General features: G+C 37.7%; 1 protein-coding gene across 10 annotated transcripts in view; it reads right to left on the reverse strand.

Annotated features, from left to right (window-relative positions):
• The window catches only part of LOC110469722 (poly(rC)-binding protein 3), a 497,662-nt gene that overhangs the window by 156,653 nt on the left and 322,733 nt on the right, over positions 1-18,276 (reverse strand). For 9 of the 10 annotated variants that reach the window (XM_077784941.1, XM_077784945.1, XM_077784942.1 and 6 more), the window contains one exon: positions 13,749-13,834. The exons of the other annotated variant lie outside the window; for it this stretch is intronic. The gene's annotated coding sequence lies outside the window, so the exon portion shown is untranslated. The remainder of the gene's footprint in view (positions 1-13,748; positions 13,835-18,276) is intronic. 10 annotated transcript variants of the gene reach the window in all.

An 18,276-nucleotide genomic window follows, 5' to 3' on the forward strand; every position in this document is an offset into this window, starting at 1 on the left:
TGTATCCTTAAAAATAACAAGAATTATTCCTAAAAGACCAAGTAATTACTTAGGGTAGAAATTATACACATTATGAGAGCAGAATTTTTCCAGATTATATTCCTATTCTGCAGCACAGAAAATTAATTAGCACACACAGATTAACAAAATACTTTGTGTTTTCAGTCAGAGCACCATGACAGTCTGTGACTGGTAATCTAGAACACAAATAAAGCTGTGAATTTGCTGTGCTAAAGTGGCACCACTGATATTCCTACATTTCCCATGTCTTCCATTAATAAACCCATTCAAGAGGATGGTAGAGGAGTGATGCTTGCTTGCCTTTAGGTATTATTCTTTATGTACCAGCTATCAGCCATTGTCACAGGGCCTATGTAAGAACACTAGCTTCTGCATCTCATTCTTTCCTGTTAATTGACTTTAAAACTTTAGGTAACATCTGACACAGGAATTTACATGGAAATTAGGCCATCTGAATATGACTTTCTTCCCCTAACATTCTCTCAGTCTCTCCTCAAGGTCAAGGAATGGGACAGGTTTTAAGAACAACCTGGCAGCTCTCTTTGTGTCCAATTAACCTTTCTTCACAGAGAGCATGATTAAAGATTGGAATGCACTGCCCAGGGAGGTGGTGGAGTCAGTGTCCCTGAAAGTGTTCAAGGAAAGACTGGATGCAGAACTCAGTGCCTTGGCCTAGTTGACATGGTGGTGTTCAGCCAAAGATTGAACTCAATGATCTCAGAGGCCTTTTCCAAACTAATTGATGTTGTGATGCTGTGGATGCAGACAACAGCTGAGGGATATCTAATAACCTGGGTGCAGAAGACAGTTAATGATGATCATAAAATAAAATACTGAAATGACTATTTCATTCCTATTCTCTGGCAGAAATTATTATATTAGTTATTGCCAGCCTTTTGCGCTTCAATAAAAGTCTTTCAAATACCATGTCTGACTTGACAGATGTGCTTTTGAAGTAGTTTCTTACTCAGAATACCTCCACTGCCAGTGTAATACAGCGTTCCATTCAGACTTCCTGGATTTTTTAATAACAAGGCTTCTTTCCTGTGATGTTTTCCTCTCTCCTGTGGACAGCATTTTTGAAATGCTACAATGCAAGGGAACAATGCTCCTCTCAATGATTTTATTTAACTTTTTTTATTTAAGATCAAAACCCAGTGGGTTTAATTAATTCTCATATGTGACTTCCAAGCTGAGAAACTACATTTCTTCTCCTGTTTCTCCTGTTAATTCTAGTCATAAATGTATTGTCATCTACTGGTAGAGAATTTAAACAGCAATTTTGTTGATGATACACCTTGCAGAAGTGAATGGATCTTCTTGTTGTGACACTGGTGCTGCCAACCTTTCATGGTAATACACAGTAAGACAGATAATCCACTTAGATATTGCAACAACAGGCTTCTGACTGAGGTCAAAGAAACCAATCAATTCTGTTCAGCATCTGGGTTCCTCCTGAGGTGTCCAGGCCATGTTATCTTCTCCATAGACTTAATTTTTCTTCTGGAGGAATGATCATGGATTTCCTACTAAATTACCAAAATGAACTCTTCAAACTCCTTAGGCCTTTCCATAGCTGGGATTATGGAGCATTAGCTGTCTGCTGCCAGGTTAAGCTTCATGAGCTGCTGAGAGTACCTCCTAATCAACTTTTATGTTTCTAATGGTTGACTTAGAGATGATGTTGTAGTCTAAATCAAAGTTTTGTCTCCTGTGTAGCAATGGTTTGACACGTCATTATTGATCTCTACTTACTTAAATAAATGAACAATCAATGAATGTGAAGTAAAGAAAACCAATCTCAAAATGAAGGCATAAGCCAGCTCTAGTCTTAAGAAGGGAGGAAACAGTGAACGAATGTTTAAATCACAGTAATGTTTAAATCACAAAAATATTTGCATATGGGTTTACTTACCACTGCATGCTCAGCATCACACCTGAATGCAAGTCTGCTGGACACAACCAAGCTGCAACCACTTCTGTCACCTGCTCTTGTGTTTAAAGTGGTTCAGACTTAAGTAATAGCAAATGTATCACTGATTTGACTACATTACTTCTCCCTGTTTTTCACACCCTGCCCACAGCTGTGCCAACAGAGGGGTTTGCATGAACACTGTCTAAAATGCTCAAGGCAAAACGAGCCAGATTATTTTAAACTGTGTGAACTGTGGATCTGAACTGGCTTGGCTGAGTTAGCAGGTTTCAGGCTAAGGAGCAGCCATGCAAGTCGCTCCACTAGCAAAACCAGAGGGGCAGTACTGCCAGCTGCTGGGTGGCAGTGACAGAGGAAATCAGGAATGTCTTTAGGCAGAACAGCAGGAGCATAGAAGATACCATCCCTCTGCAGCTGTAAAACTTCTGCCTCAGCGTCCCTTAGGTGTGGGAAAGACCTGCCACAGGGAAAACTTCTTCTAGTATCTGGGGGGAAAATGTTAGAGTATGTTACTTCTATCCACTTGATACATGTTGTACATGAAAAAAGAAAAAAAAAAACCAAAAAAACCCAAAAACCAAACCCAAACCCAGCTAGCAAATCAGCAAACTCTTTTAAGCATAGGAAGTATAAATTTCTTGTAGCCAATTCTAAGATCACGAGATAACCCTTATCTGTGGTACAAGTGCACTGACAAAAATAAGCTTTTCCCTAGTTTTTGGCATTAAAAATCTCCAAACTCATAAAATCCTTCACATTTCAAAAACTAAATCTAACCCTAAATGTTGTTTCTGTACTGGCAATAGTATTCAACAAAAATTTAGTTCAAAAAAATACCACTGCTATTACTTAAGTGTAGAATTTATAGGCTAAAGCATCAAGCAAGTAGCATATCTTAAGATCCAGTGGTGATTTGATGGGCACTTTCCCTGGCCTGCCTGAACTGAGTCAGCTCACTTCCCCATCATGCTTGTTCAGTTGCACTGCAGCAATGATTTGGAGGCTACACTTCAAACCAGATGTTCTGTCTTATAAAGGATTTCAGAAAAAGAAAGAAGATGGGTAACCTTCCAAGGTTAATAACCCAGTTGAGAGTTCAGTCCTACAAAAAACTATGCCAGCACAAAGGGAAAGAAAGGGGCAGAGATAGGTGGAAGGCTATGGAGAGGGGTGGGAGATGCTTAAGTTGAATTTTAACACTAAAAATTATACACATAGAAGTCTAAAACAGCATCCAGCATGAGTTCTGTGCCCCACCCAGAACCATAAATTAGCAGATATTTATTTATATTAGTACTAATATACACATACATTAAATAATTATAAGTTAAGAATTAAACACACTAAATAAATATTGGTGTATTAATACTAAATATTAGTATTAGAAACCTTGATTTAATAGTCCTTTAAAACTGTAATCAAGTAAAACTAAAATGAAGGTGTTTATAATGCATTTGTATTTTAAGACCTTTAAAGAACTTCACCTAAAAATATAATATGCATTCTTACGCAGGAAAACAGTCACTTATGAAAATCACTGTGATTTTTTGTTGTACTTGGAAGGATCTGTAGGGTGACATCATGGAAATATGTTTTCTTCTTATTCTGTTAGATACACAATAAGGCTTTCAGAATATTTTTATTTCAGACACAATCATTAGCATAGAAACTGCAGTTTTCTGCACAAATATTGAATATGGACTTCAAGCAATGGCTGTCAAAGCACACATTTAATGAAAGTAAACTAATAGAGCACTGAAGAATATCAGCTAGTAAATTGCTCAGGGTTACTCATGCAAGACATCATCATTTTCTGCAAACAAACAAACACACAGTGCCAGTCAAAAGCCACGTTAATCCTAACATTGAATTAAATGCAGTTTAACCTTCTGGACTTCACATTATGGCCAGAGCTCAGAGCAGACGGCCAGATTCTGAGTGCCTGGAGTTTCACTAAGCTGCACCACAGCTTGGGTTTCTATATTAAAAGCACCTGGCAGCAGTTCTGAGGATGTCGGTGGCATATTAGGGCATAAAGGTCAGGAGAGGAACTGAACATGATTGTCCCAAGGGCCATCCACCCCCAAAAGTGCCTGTGTGCCATGAGAAATAACATTCTAAAGGACAGTCAGTCTCATCATCAGCCTGCCATAGGGGCAAAAATCAGTGTAACTCTTTAAATGTGATTGTTAGAAGGTGCACACGTCTGACGTAAAGAAGGATTTACATGCTTGGAACTTGCCTGTGTCTCTAAACTGCTCTGGTCCACATCAGAAAGAACAGTGCCCCTCCCCTACAACCTAGCTGTATAATCCCACTTTCATATAAAATTAAAAACTGCATTTGATGTAAAAAAAAACCCTGTTTCTAGATAAAAATTTACACAAAAACCTTTTCAAATATTGAATTGAATGAGTATGAGAAAAGTGTGAATTGTAATTAAAGTTCTACCTCTTATTATTTTCCATAGTGAAACATAAACTAGCTGAGTGGCTGTGTTTGATTCTTCATGCAAAACTGTAAAACTGGTCTTTGGGTCTCAGCCTTAATCAAGGAAAATTAAATTATTTAAGAGTTAAAAGCTGTAGGAAGTTGCTGTTATGTCGCAGAATTACGTATCTGGCTTGACTTTTAAAAGAAGTGATTGAAAGTACAGGTGCAACAGATTGAGATACTGTCTTTTGTGATTCTGTGGACAGTGTTGAAGAACAGTGCAGAAAAGGGTGTATGTTCCAGTCAGATGCATAACAGCAGTTGTACTCATTTTATATACCAATAAGATATTAGGACAAAGATTTTAACAACAGAAACAGTAACTGAAATAGTACCAGGCACGATTGTATATGAGTATACATAGTGGAAGCCTTTACATTTTTTGTTTTATCGAAAAACTGCTAAACAAAGAAGTTTTGCAATTTAAATTTTATTCCCAAGTATTTAATGAAAAGCACAGCTCCAGAAAATATGTCTTTTCCTTCTAGAGTGTGATTTCTCATGCAGAAAGAGTGTATCGAGGTTTTAATATGAAATCGTTTACTCACAGCACTTTCATTCAGACTCACACGCTAGTTTTCCTCCTTCATAAAAAGGCATTTTTGGATACATGGCTGCAGAGCCAATCCATGAAGTTGCCTTCCAAATGCAGCAGCTGAGCACATCACACAGTCCCAGATTTATCCCTCTCAATGCACTCAGGGGAGCGCACGGGTAACACTCGGCACCTTGTTCGGAGCATAATGGGAAATGCCAGCCGCACCAGCAAGGCTGGAAAAACCTTTTTCCTGATTGGCTGCTCATCCCAAACTGCCTGGCAGAGGCTTGAAATATGCAACGCAGGGAAGTGATATTCTGTGGCATTCATTCAATTTACCTGCACTACACTCCAAGGAGCCATGCTATTAAACAACAGCACCAGTGTGTCAATAAAGTTAACTTAATTAAATTGCTTCCCCTCCCACTCTTCCAACTAGCAAGATTTAGGGCACAGGGACACAGTGTTGCTTGTAAATAAAAGGATGATTTAGCTAATCATTTGTGGAAGAAAGACATATTTTCGTCAATAATTCTTTGCACAAAGCAGGGAGCTAGTTTAAATTAAAACAATCATGTAGGATAAGGGGAGAAAGAATACAAACTGTTGAAGAGCTGTGAATATTCTTCAAGCAGTGTCAATTAAACCCACTATTTAAATCTCAGTGATTGCACTCTTTGCTCCATAAGACTGAAATAACTATTGCTTAAATGTAATGTTATAAAACATACTATCATTACTACAAGCATAGTGTATACACATTCTTAATTTGCTGGGGACTTGTCCCTTTCTGGTCATTTTGATATGTACACTCTCACTGCCTTACAAGAGTCACGTTTTTCAAGTCTCTAGGCTGTCCTTTTCTGTGGCAATACATGGAAAATATTTCCAGTAATTAAGGATAAAGAAGACTACAGTTAAGCCAAAATTAACAGATTGTTTGCAACCTTATCATACTTCCAAATCAAAACTCTGAGGCTCCTTGTCTGTTTGAGGTTAGATGTTTTGAAAGGCTACAATTAAACTGATGTAGCTGTTTTACAAAACAGTATTTATCTATTTTCATTCCTTTTTCCTCAGAAACTCTTCTAATTTTGACAGGAGTTCCCTGATGTTACACGTGCAATCCCTACTCTGTCTCTTGAGTGTTTTCAGCTTTGCCCCAAATTTCTTTTTGCAGACACTGAGTAAAAGCATGCCAAGCACTAGCAGGTAGACTCTCTAAAGATTTCCTCTGTGCTTTTTATATCCTATTCCCTCTGAGCTTTTACCTGCAAGTAATAAGTCTTTCTTGTTTCTTTTCTTCAAATATGTTTAATGTTTCCTATTAATAGCAAGATCTTGGAGCTGGTCTGAGTTTTTATAAGCAAGTGAAGAGAGATGCTTGTAAAGGCACATAGGCACAGTTTAATTTAAGAAGTATGAAAATACAAGCAGGAAAAAAGTCCCTTTATGCCCTCACAGCCATTTCTTGCAGTACAGGCCATCTCTTCATAAATGTGTCTGCCAGGGGATCTGAGACTGCATTCCTCCTAGAGCTCAAATCCTCCTCTAGTGTTGGGCTTGCTGCTCTTTGTTCTACTCTGACTCAAACAGTCCAGTGCAGCCGAAGGTCTCTGATCAGAAACCAACGAAATCACCAAGCAGAGTCCTGTCTCCATTTCATACTGGTTAATTAGTCTCTTATTTCTTCACAGCACATGCTGGAATGGCAACAGCCTTCCTGCATGTCCTCTCCCAATATCACAGAAAAAAGCCCAGAGCATTATTTACATAGACTTGAGTTTCACTCAATAAGAGCTTTTACTGAATACCATAAGACAAAACTAAAACAAAATGTAATTACTGTGATTAGAAATGTCTGAATTCAGTTGGAATGAGCAGCCCTTTGACTGCTTCATGTTGCAAGATGTGTTACTTCATCAATGCCTCGTCAAAGTCATTGATGGATTACACAAAGAAAAATGTGTATACAAATACAAATGTTAAATGCCTAGACTAAGAAAAGTAATATAAACTAAAGATTACCTATCTAGGGAACTATTTATCAAAGAGACTGAATTACATTAAATTAATGGTGCAGTGCAGTGGAAGTGTGATCAGGATGCTGAGTGCTGCAGGGTAAGAACTGGTAGAACTTGTGGGGTTGCCCATACCTTTCCTCCCACAATATTTGCAGCACCCAGGGGTGGCACACTTGACCTCCAGGAGTGGAGGGCAATACTCAGCTGCTCCCAGTGCACCTTCCCTTGATGGATCTCAGCCTCAGAGAAACAGAGCCCTATTCACAGCATCCAGGAGTGACAGGAAAGGGAGGGATTCTCTCTTGTAGGACAACAGTGACCTTTCAGCTAGGATTGAATACACTGAATAAGACCCCTGTGGAAGTAGGAGGATGATGAAAAAGAAAGTTTCTATTATAAAACAAATAGCATTGAAGTGGAGATCTTCTCCTATTTTTTAAAGCCACTTGAACTCCATATGGCAGAATAAAATAATTCATCCTATTGTACTCACATATTTTCTTTTCCTTTTTTCCCCCCTCTACTCCCCAGGCCTGATGAAGTTGATAGGCCAGAAGACAGATGCTCTGCTTTTCTATTCAATATCTAAATCTCGATGAATAGTAAGAACATTAGGGGAAAACAAAAAGAGAAAAAAATTACAAAGACAATTTTCTTAGGATAATTATATGGCTTAGTTCCTTCCTAATGAACTGTACTTCTGGCTTTTTGCTCATTTCTATCCTGACAAGACAGGCAAATAATGTGTCTGTATCTGCCTAATAAGTGTTGTCTTTTAATTGGTTATTGCTACCACAATACAAAAATACTGTGCATGTTGAGCTACACAGGACTGCATTTAGCCAAACTGCTCTTAAGCTGGACTGAATCTGCCCTGTCCTATCAGAATGGGACAATCATACTTCAAAAGTGGCACTCCTGTTTAAAAAGATGCTAAACACTCTCTCTGTGCCCCAAATTCTTTGGTCTGTCTTACAGCCCTTTGCCAGAGCCTCAGGAGGAGCTGCTGTGGGCAGGGTGTCACAGACACAAACCATAGCCCCAGGGATCCCAGCTGCAGCGACATTGATTTATTCTATTTTTAATATTGTGAGTGCTGCAGCCCTGTTCTTCAGCCAAAGGGCTGGCACAGGCGCACTGACCCTGCAGACCCTTTCAGCCCAGAATCCAGTGCTCACTGGAAGGGCTGCTGCTGGGGCATCCATGATTTGTGCCCATGGGAGCAAGGCTGGGAGAGCCTGAACCTGGGAGGCTCAGCTGCCTCTGCCTGCTGGAGAGCAGGAGCAGAGCAGCAGCCTCCTCCAGTTCCCTGTAAGGATCTGAGGCCACGCTTCACTTGGAGGACTGAAGTTCACAGTGATCCTGCCTATCTTTAGGCACTTACCCAAAGCTCCCAGTTCTGGAGAACAGGTGCTTTTGGCCAACAGCATAAAGAAACTAGACATATTGGAAGGCTCACTCAGCCCTTGAAAGGACCAGAATCCCTCAAGGTCTTGCCCTCCTCCTCTGTATTAGCTGGAAGATTGAGATGATGGCATGACTTAGAACCATCCATCAGATGCCAGAAGTTAGACAGACCTGTGTTCAAGGAATTTTTGAGGAATGAGAATCCATGAGGATGAGAGCAGAAACTGTGGCACCCAATACCCCAGCAGGACCTGCCCACTTAACTCCTTTTGTTGCCATGAGCACCCTGCAGTGTCCCCTCAAAGTGGGGATCACACAAGGGTCCCCTCAAAGGGTCCCTTTGAGGGATCAGGATCAGGCCTGGGGCCACAGACACATTTCTAGGAAGGAAGGGAGGGCTGCAAAGAGCTTCCACTGCTGCAGGGAGTGAAGGTGCTTCCTGTGGGTTCACTATGGGCAGCAAAAGCAGGCAATGCCTGCTCCAGAACAAAATCTTGAGGACACAGGTAATCCCTGAATACAATTTGAAATCTGAATTTTTGCTTTTTTTGTGTCTGGTGCCATTGGCATTTCTTGACTGATTAGAGGCTCCCTAAAACTGATTTCCTTGTTCAGAAGTCCCCTCTGCTGCCCACTCCCCTCCAACCAGGTGATTGTGACCCTTCATATTCACTCTTGCATTCAACTGCAAAAATCTGAATTAGCAAAGACAAGTGTCACAGGTGCTCAACATCTCCCGTTGAGCCAAGATCTTTATTTGTTATAGCTGTCAGCCCAGTCAATGACTGCTCTATCTCACTGTGGGCAGGCATACTCCATCCTGCTGATGTCAAAAGCACATCTATTTATTCAGGATTGCTCTATGCCGGGCAATTGCCACACTGTGGGGAAAGATTGTGATCAGCACCATTTGTCTACATAATTGCTCTTGTTTCTGAACAATTGTTGGGTCAGAGGCTAATGTTTTTTATTTATAGTCTTTTTACATTCATCTGAATTTTGCTGTGCCTTTTTCTACAGCAAAGAATTTGGTACCATTTGGCTTCTACTACAGAAATTCTGCTAGAAATCTGAGAAAGAAAAAAATATCTGAAAGTAAATGCATTACAGTCATTTGAACAGAATTTTACATTACAGAGCTGGAGTAGTGTCTAAGACTCAAGGTGCATTTCTAGGAAAAAAGAAAGATCAAATACACATTTAGCTTCTTTTTTTCTTCATATTGTATAAATACCAAACAGAACTCAAATATATTTGCCTGGATGCTATCTTCAAAAGCTGAACCAAAAATATATATATTCCCTTTATATCTCAGTGTCCATTTCATCTGTTTCTGAAATTCCCTAAATAAGAAATAATATATATTTTTAATGGCAATATTTCTGTTTATTTTCACTAAGATAATTAATTTAGTATTTTGCCTTTTTGTTATGCTTAATAAATAAACAAATCAACATGTAAGTTTAACACAGCTGTTGCCTTAGGCAAACCATTATTTCACTTCTTTAATACCTCAAGGGTTTCCAAACAGCCATGCAAAGTAGAGCTGCTTGCTTCATTTTCCATTGTCCTGCAGGCAGCTTGCATAGGAAGTCATGCATAATTTTAAATACAAGAATAGATTTTGCTGAAACTGCTGTTAGTATTTTTAATAGGTGCATTTTTTGCAATTTAAATATATATTTTTAATATTAAATTATCCTTTAATATCATACAAGATAATTTAAAATTAAAATGAATTTTTAACAATGTACTGCCAAACTTCTTAAATTCAATATCTGGATTTACATTAAATAACATGCAATATTCAAGTATTATGTGTCTGTTGGTAAATATTTGCTGACTATCAAACCACTGATCTGGGAGACTGGAGAAAACAGCCTCTGACAGAAGTGTTTAGTCCAAGTTAGATATGTGTAGCTTTCTCTGCATGTTCAAAGAAGGTATTTTCTTCACTTTATTCAGGTTAGCTTTATGCAATATCTAGTTCATGCAATGCTATCTCTTGAGAGCTGATAAAGGCAGAAAATCTTACTTTCTACTGTAGGGAAAAGCTCCATGGCAGAGACTGAAATTTGCTAATTCTAAAATCTTGCAGGGCACAGAAAAAACCACACTGATCTGTTAACTCAGTACAAAGAATGGCTAATTTGACTAATATATCCCCTTAATATATATAATAAATAAATAAATATAAAATGTGAAATGTCATTCATTGATTTCCAAGAAAACAAAAAGCAAATATCAAGAATCTAAATAAATATATCAGGAATCTTTATGAACTTCTCTAAATGCAACAGTACAGGTCCACTTTTACTAATATATAAGTACTTGATGTAAACAAAGTAGCAGTCAAAATGATCTGTCCTATGATATTCTCACAGCAGTGGAACAGGACTGATTATAGTGATCAAAGTCCTTTCTCCCATCATTGTTTTGACTACAGGAATTATACTGCCAGTCAACAATACAGTAAGCAGGGAGAAGACGATATAAAATGAGGTTACCCACTTTATTTTTTTGGGTAATACTGAACTAGTCTAGATTATCAACTAGTGAGGTCAACCACTGTATTATTTACTGCTACACTTTGGCAGAAAGCCAGAATACTTTAATAATACCAACTGAGGGGAACAAACCCTTTTCCAGAAAACTAATTACAAAGTAAATGCACAGAAGAAAGGCAGTGATGATTTCTTCTAACCCTCTATGTTTTTTACAGCACTCTTTCTTAAAGCAGAGGCACCAAAACACATCCTTCTGGTATCAGTCTCACCAAAGTCAGACTCACAACCAAAACAACAACCTCTGTTCTATGCTATCAATTTTTACAGTGAAGTTGCTTATCTGCTGTTATTTCTGATATATTCCCTCAAAGGTTAGGACCACTGAGAACACATTTCCTCTTTCTCTTGATTAAGCTAGTACTCTTCAGCCCTAAATTCAGTATGTTGCTATACATAGATGGGCTGAGGTTACCAAGCAACCGAGGTGCTTGATAGAGCTAGTGGTCCGGACTGTTGGTATCATTTGCAAATTTCATTGACAAGGATATTCTGTCAGCTTCCAGGTTGTCTGCAAAATACTGAAAACCTCTAATTGTGAACCTTGATGAAATCTTCAGCAAAAACTCTCCCTCAATTACGACTCCTCTTGCAAAGTATTTTCTACAATGTTTTCATTTAGCACGTGCTCCATTGACATTGTGTAGAGATAATGTTTTATGAGAACACTGAATAGTTTGAAATAAACTCTAATAAATACTTTGCTGGGGATACCATAGAACCAAGGAAGCTGATAGGTACTATGATCAGAGATGAGGGATTTATGTTCCCATATTATTTAGTAGAAGAGGAGATTTATCCTGTGACCATTACAATGTTGTACTACAAAATAAAACTACCACCACTGCATAACCTGTGGGTATATGCCTATCCTTCTCCTTTGCTTTTGTAGCATTTGCCTCAAACACAATGTTGTTAATGAAAATAAATTAATTTTGTCTAAGCAGAAATGGAACTTCTTCCTTGCAACTTGCCCCTCCTGCTTCATCTCAAAATTAAACCCTTTGTTTTCTCCATTCAGACTGACTCACAATTTATTATTTATTTCCTGGGTTGATGAACCAATAAATCAGTTTTGTGCACAGTCCTGACATACTTAATGCCACAGAGATTCAATAATTCAATTATTAAGCTTGGATTCATTGTGCCAAACATTTTCATTTTCTGTACGGTCTGCTTTTCATGGTAAACAGGACAGAGCTTCAAAACTGCATCTCACAGACAAATCCAAGAAGAATGGAAGCTGCTCTAGCCTGTCTGTCCTCTTAGCAAAATACAACTGAATGGTCACTTAAGTAGATATGGAAACTTGTATTGTTATCCACGTCTCTCATGTGTTCTGGACCAAATAGGAAAGTGAGCCACACAGAAGTGCAACAGGTGGATCACTTAGTAACACGTGAGATATTCAGGATTTCTGCTTCCTGGGAAGAGAGAAATAGAAACCATGACCCTGGGATCCTTTAAGACCCCAAATAAGACTCAAAAGCTGGGCTGTGTGCTTATTGCTAAAATGCCTGATAAGCAACCAAACAAGCAATAAGAAAGAAGATGTTTTATAAATATAAAGGCGAAGATTTTAATTCCCATGGGCAGTTATTAAATAGTGCATATTCTTTATATGCACTATTTATTTATACTTTTTTTCATTTGTAAAAAATAATACATCAGAAGACTTTTGGAGACTGCTGGTAGCTAAACATGCTTAATTATGATATACAAGGTCATGAAATGTTTAATGCAGTATGAACTAAATTCAATGTATTCTCTTCTTTATCTCAGAAATATGCAGTGGCAAAAAAGAAAGAAAATCCTAAAATTTCAATGCCAATCATCCACAGAGTAATAAAACATGATTGTCAAAACTGAACCAACCTGTAACCAAGAACTGCATTTCATAGATCTACTGGATACACTGAAGTTAAATAAGTGAAATATATTCCAAGAAGTAGAAAATAACATAGTAATTACAGCAGTTTTATGAAAATAGAAAAAAAGATGAAATTTGGTAGTGCTGTGAGAATCTCCATTGACATTTTTGGAGCCGCAGTCTCTGGATATATAAGATCTCTCACTTAAGAAGTTAGGATAAGTGAACTTCATTGTTTAGAATAACTTTGTGCTTTATAATGCAGTCTCTTATGAAAGTTAAACTTTATGCACAGGAAAACTAAAATTTTAATAAGTTCTGAAGCTCTCCCTCAACAAGAGCTGAACAGAAAGGAACTTTCTTTTCTATTCCTCTTAGTAAGGACCCTCTTCCTCCTCATTCCAATGCAAATTTTTTTCCCTCTCCACTTTTCCCAATCCTTCCCAGTTCTTCTAATACTCTTTCCTCTAAATGTAGAGACAATCCTCAGACACAATTATTTCCAGCAGTTTCCAAATTTTTCTAGTTTCCTTTCCCTAGGTCCAGCAAGAACATACAAATATTTAAATGATTTAATTTTTCCACCCTAAAATATTTCAATGGGAAAGATGTTCCTAAAAGATCCAGAGATATGACCACAGTTCCATTAGCACTACAAGTTGGGACAAACAGGTGAGTCAATGCTTTATCTCAGCTCTATCTGTAATACTGATAGGTTTCATTCTAACTGGGAAATTTAAGAGCAGCTCCATACTATTAAATTTGCACTCATGTTTACTTGGCCCAGAAAATGAATGTGATAGTCCATATAATAAATACAAGAATAAAATACAAGTCAGGAATACCAGTGAGAAAAAAAAAACAAAACAAAAACAACAACCTGGAATGGAGAACTTACTTGTCAGAAGAGCAGTGATATTTAAAAACCTGCTGTTGATGGTCAGCTTTTGCAATCTCAAGATATCTAAAAGTGTTGAGTATGCTCTGAAAAGGAAAAGAATCAAGGATTTAGTAATTTTGTCACCTGTCAAATACTAAACCAAAACTTGTCCAACATAGATTGCTTTCCCATTTTATGAGATTATTAATTCATAAAATATGTTTTTATTTCTCAACTGGATTTGTAGGGATTTTATGGGCTTCCAGAAGCTGAACTGCTCAGATCAAACTTCCCGGAGTGCATAGGGAGTCAGAACAATGAGAAGAGCAATTATATAACTTATTTTCTTGCATACCTACATTTCTAAGCTCTTACAGTTGACACACAACAGTGAAAATGAAAAAGGTCTGATTCCTTTCTTGTTTAAATAAAAATATACTGGAGTAAATGACTTTCCAAAGCAAGCACAGAAAATCATATCACTAAATGTCTTTCAAACAAATGACTATGAGTTCATTTGCTATCTTTTGGACTAGTTGTAATGTATTTGGCTTCCTAATTCATGGTCTAATAGCTGAGACTATCTCTTTGTACTTAAACATTATTCTACTTATATTCATTAAAGTCTAGCTTTGTAATTTCCAATTGTCCTTAACAGACAGGGGAGTTGCCTGTATCAAGAAGCCCTCTTAGCTCTTCAAATCAAAATGTAACTGAAAGACTGAGATGAGTGCTTCCATCTATGCTGGCTGTGATGGAAGGAGTAAAGGGAGTTGGGAATTAAGGAGTGGAGTTGAGCCTATGAAAAAGTCAGAGGGAAAGAGGCTTTAGTGTTGTCTTTGTTTCTTACTTTCCTATGCTATTTCTAATTGGGAAAAAATTAAATTAATTTTCCCCAAATTTGCCTGGCCTTTTTTTTTTTTTTTAACCTATCATAGCAATCACTGAATTATCTTCTTGTTTTTATTCCAATTTGTAAGATTTTCTATCATATTTTCTCCTCATGTTCTGCCGAGAGGAGGGAGTGAGAGACTAGATGGATGTGCACCTGGCTGCTGGCCAAAGCCAGACCACCTCAGCTATGAAATAATGTTTCCACTGTCAATCTTTCCAAGATCCCCAGGACTTAGACTAGAATGGAGATATAAAATCTATACTAATAAAACTCTGCCTATAACACATAGGAATGAACAGAAATGGTAAGGAGCAGAAATGTTCCTCAGAGAAAACTGCATTAACAGGAAAACTTCATAGATCTCTACCTTCTGTACTGTAGTGCAGCCACAAATTTTAAAACAAAAGGTTATAGTAACAAGGACAAAGTCAAATGACTACCACTCCATGAAAGGAGACAGATGAAAACCTCATTTAGAAAAGATCTCTACTTGTAATTTGATACTGAGGTGTCTTTGGCCCATTAAGGAATTTTTGACAGCAATCATTAAAATATAACTGCAATTTTTTTAAAGTCAGAGATGAGACTGATCGACTTGCAGCAATATATTTATTTTGTCAGCACCCTTTTAGAAACAACTATTAAAAGTTCTGTCACAGCTAGGTTTTTACAGTACCGAAGTGATTTATTAAATTCCAGATTTCATTAAGCTCCAGAACTACATTTTAGCAATCATTATGATACTAATAGAACATTTCAGCTATGAAAAAGATTGAAGTGCCATGCATCTCTACCTGATATTGAAGTTTGGTTTTGGTCAGGATATGCCTTACAGTGGCAAAATTAGCTAAACTTTCTCTAAAAGTCATTGAATGAACTCTTTACTGAATGAGTTTTCTGTTAGAATTAATGTTCTGCTAAAATAATCAACAACCCACTAAAACAGCGAGATCTGTGGTGAACATTCACACTGCCTCACATATATGAGAAAAACCTCTGGTATAACAAAACCTAGAAGAATAAAAGTTGCCAGTAGAACTGAGCAAGTATGAAATTGTACCAACATTCTTCCATTTACAGCCCAACTCCTCTTATAATTTAGCTGCGTTTTCAAGGTTAAATGACTAAGCTGTCCTGCCTATACCCTGGTAAATCTATAAACACACAGTGAAATTAACTACTAGTTGGGAAAGAGAGCTTTTAGACAGCCTTATGAAAATGTCACCTAAATTCACATCAACGATCAAAAAAAAAAAAAAAAGGCAGTATATTAGGAAATACTAGGAATAGAACAGAAAACAGAAGAAACATGATAATGCTGCCAAAGAAATCCATTGCCCACCTAGCATTTTGAATATTGAATACAGTTCCAGTCATCTCAAAAATGACAGGATAGCAATAGGAGGATAAAGAAAAGGGTGACAGGATGATCAAAGGTATTTAATAGTTTCTGTACTAAGAAAGAAAAAGAAAAGGCTTTAGGATTTTCATATGGAAGAGGGACAAATGAGGAAAAAGACTGTGAGAGAGCCCCAGGACAATAATGAGCAGTACTGTGAAAGTGAATAAAGAAGGGTTTTCACTTTATTGCATAGCAAAGGAAGCAGTTACAATAAAATGAATGGCTGACAAGTTTAAAACATGAAATCCAAGAGAGGATGCTTTCCACAAGGATCATAATTAAAGGGTGGAACTCATTGCCACAGGATGTAGTGGGAAGCTGCAAACATGTGTGGGCTTCAAAAAGCAAGCCACTGCAGTGGTGAAAGAAACATTGACCAGTACTAGCCTTTGTTTTACCCAAAGCTGCATGGTATAAACCTTCAGGTTAAGAAGCTTAACAGAGTGTTGCAGGGTGATACCAAGGGAGCTTGTCCTTTGGTCTGGTTTAAATAGAGCTGTTCCAATTCTTCTCATTAATTTTGCTCTTTTTCTGAATTCTTAGTCATCTCTTGCAACATGCAGATGTTAGAAAGTATTAGTGCAAATATGTGATTTTAGATTTCTATAAACATATCTAATAGAGGGGCTTATGGACCATTTCAAGTTTAAATAGTGCAGCCTACTCAGGAAGGCAGGCTTTAGGCTAGGATTTTCTGAGGATCCTCAGGTCTGGCCTCCAAGCATCCAACTACTACTGAAGACTAAAGGGATTGGTAAACAAAACTGTCATTTTATGGAAATAAGAGGTGATACTGAATTTTCTCCCCTCAAAAAAGAATAAAATGGTAGTGCCATTCCTGTGTGGTTAGTGGTCTTCATATTAACTGTTTCATGTGTCTCATGATGGGAGGCATAGAGATTTTCCCAGACAAATGGATAGATATAGGATATATGGAGTTGTCACTTCCTGTTTATTGTGGTGATAAAATACCATTATTTTAGTGACGAAGGAAGGTTGCTTAAATTCTGTGTCCATCTACTGTTCATTTGATGCAGATCTATTAAAGATTTCCCCCTGAGACTCTTATGCTACAAGTGAAGGGCTTGTGACATCCACCATGGGATGGCCGATGCTTCTGAACAGATAAAAGGCCATGGTTAGGAAACGCTTCTAGAGGACTATGATGGAAATGTTCTGACTGACTTTGGCTGACTAGGTCTCTGTTTGTATAGCTGGCAACCAAGTTGTGGGGTGTTTCTTGCCCCACAGTTCTTGGTTGCCCAGATCACTAACCTTGGTTACTATCACTATTCCCTTCTGCTACTGACCCATGTTATTCCATTGAAAACCAGGAGGTGGGAGGAGGGATGGGGCATAGCCTGGTGTGACCCCAGTCACTGGGAAGTGAACACAGGCAGAAACCTGAGGAGGATTTTCTTCCAGTACTTTCATAGTGGTTACTCAATGTCTGTTCAGGACAGAAAATGTTTGCATGGCTTCTTAGAGTGTTACATATACTGAAAGCTGAATATGTCATGCTAGGCCAAGCTAACTTGGTATTTTGGCTACTGTTTTAGATAGGATACTGGCTTAGGTAGACAGACCCATCTGACCTCATGTAGACATTTTTAGCTACTCATTTATGCAAAATCCTAAAACACTAAAAGAATATCATAAGTCTGTACAGAGGATTATTACAATTATAATTGTATTAATTATTTATTTCCTGAACTATGGATGGTCTTGTAAAGAACTCTGAAAATAAACTCTTTGCTTATTCTAATTATCCTAGAATGTGAAATAATACAAAGGTACCAGTGAAACTCAGAATTTTCTGCCATCAAAAATTTTCTTGCACACTAGCTGGAACAGTTCCTAAGAGTCTTGCCCAAAAAAGGGAAAACAGACTCAAGAGATATTGCAGAAAAAGCTACTTCTAACTACCTGCATTGGAACAGTGACTGCTTAAAATCCATACTCTATACAGAGAAATAGTAGCTGTTCAAAACTGATGGGAAACAAATGATGTTTACATACAAATCAGTGTGTCTGCATAGTTCCTTCAAAGTTTACCTCAATTAACAAGAATAATGATTGTTATTCTGTCCAAACAAAAAGTCTTTTCTATGCAGTCATGTACTTACTCCAACACCTGTCTACTCTAAAAGGTCACAACTCAGGTTGATTGGTATTTCAGCTAGCAGGGTTTTGTTGGTCTACTGCAAGGTATTCAAGTCCCCAAGCTGAGTTTGTTTTCTCTGTGACAG

Source organism: Lonchura striata, chromosome 1, assembly GCF_046129695.1.
Source record: "Lonchura striata isolate bLonStr1 chromosome 1, bLonStr1.mat, whole genome shotgun sequence".
In the NCBI taxonomy this organism is placed as follows: Eukaryota; Metazoa; Chordata; class Aves; order Passeriformes; family Estrildidae; genus Lonchura; species Lonchura striata.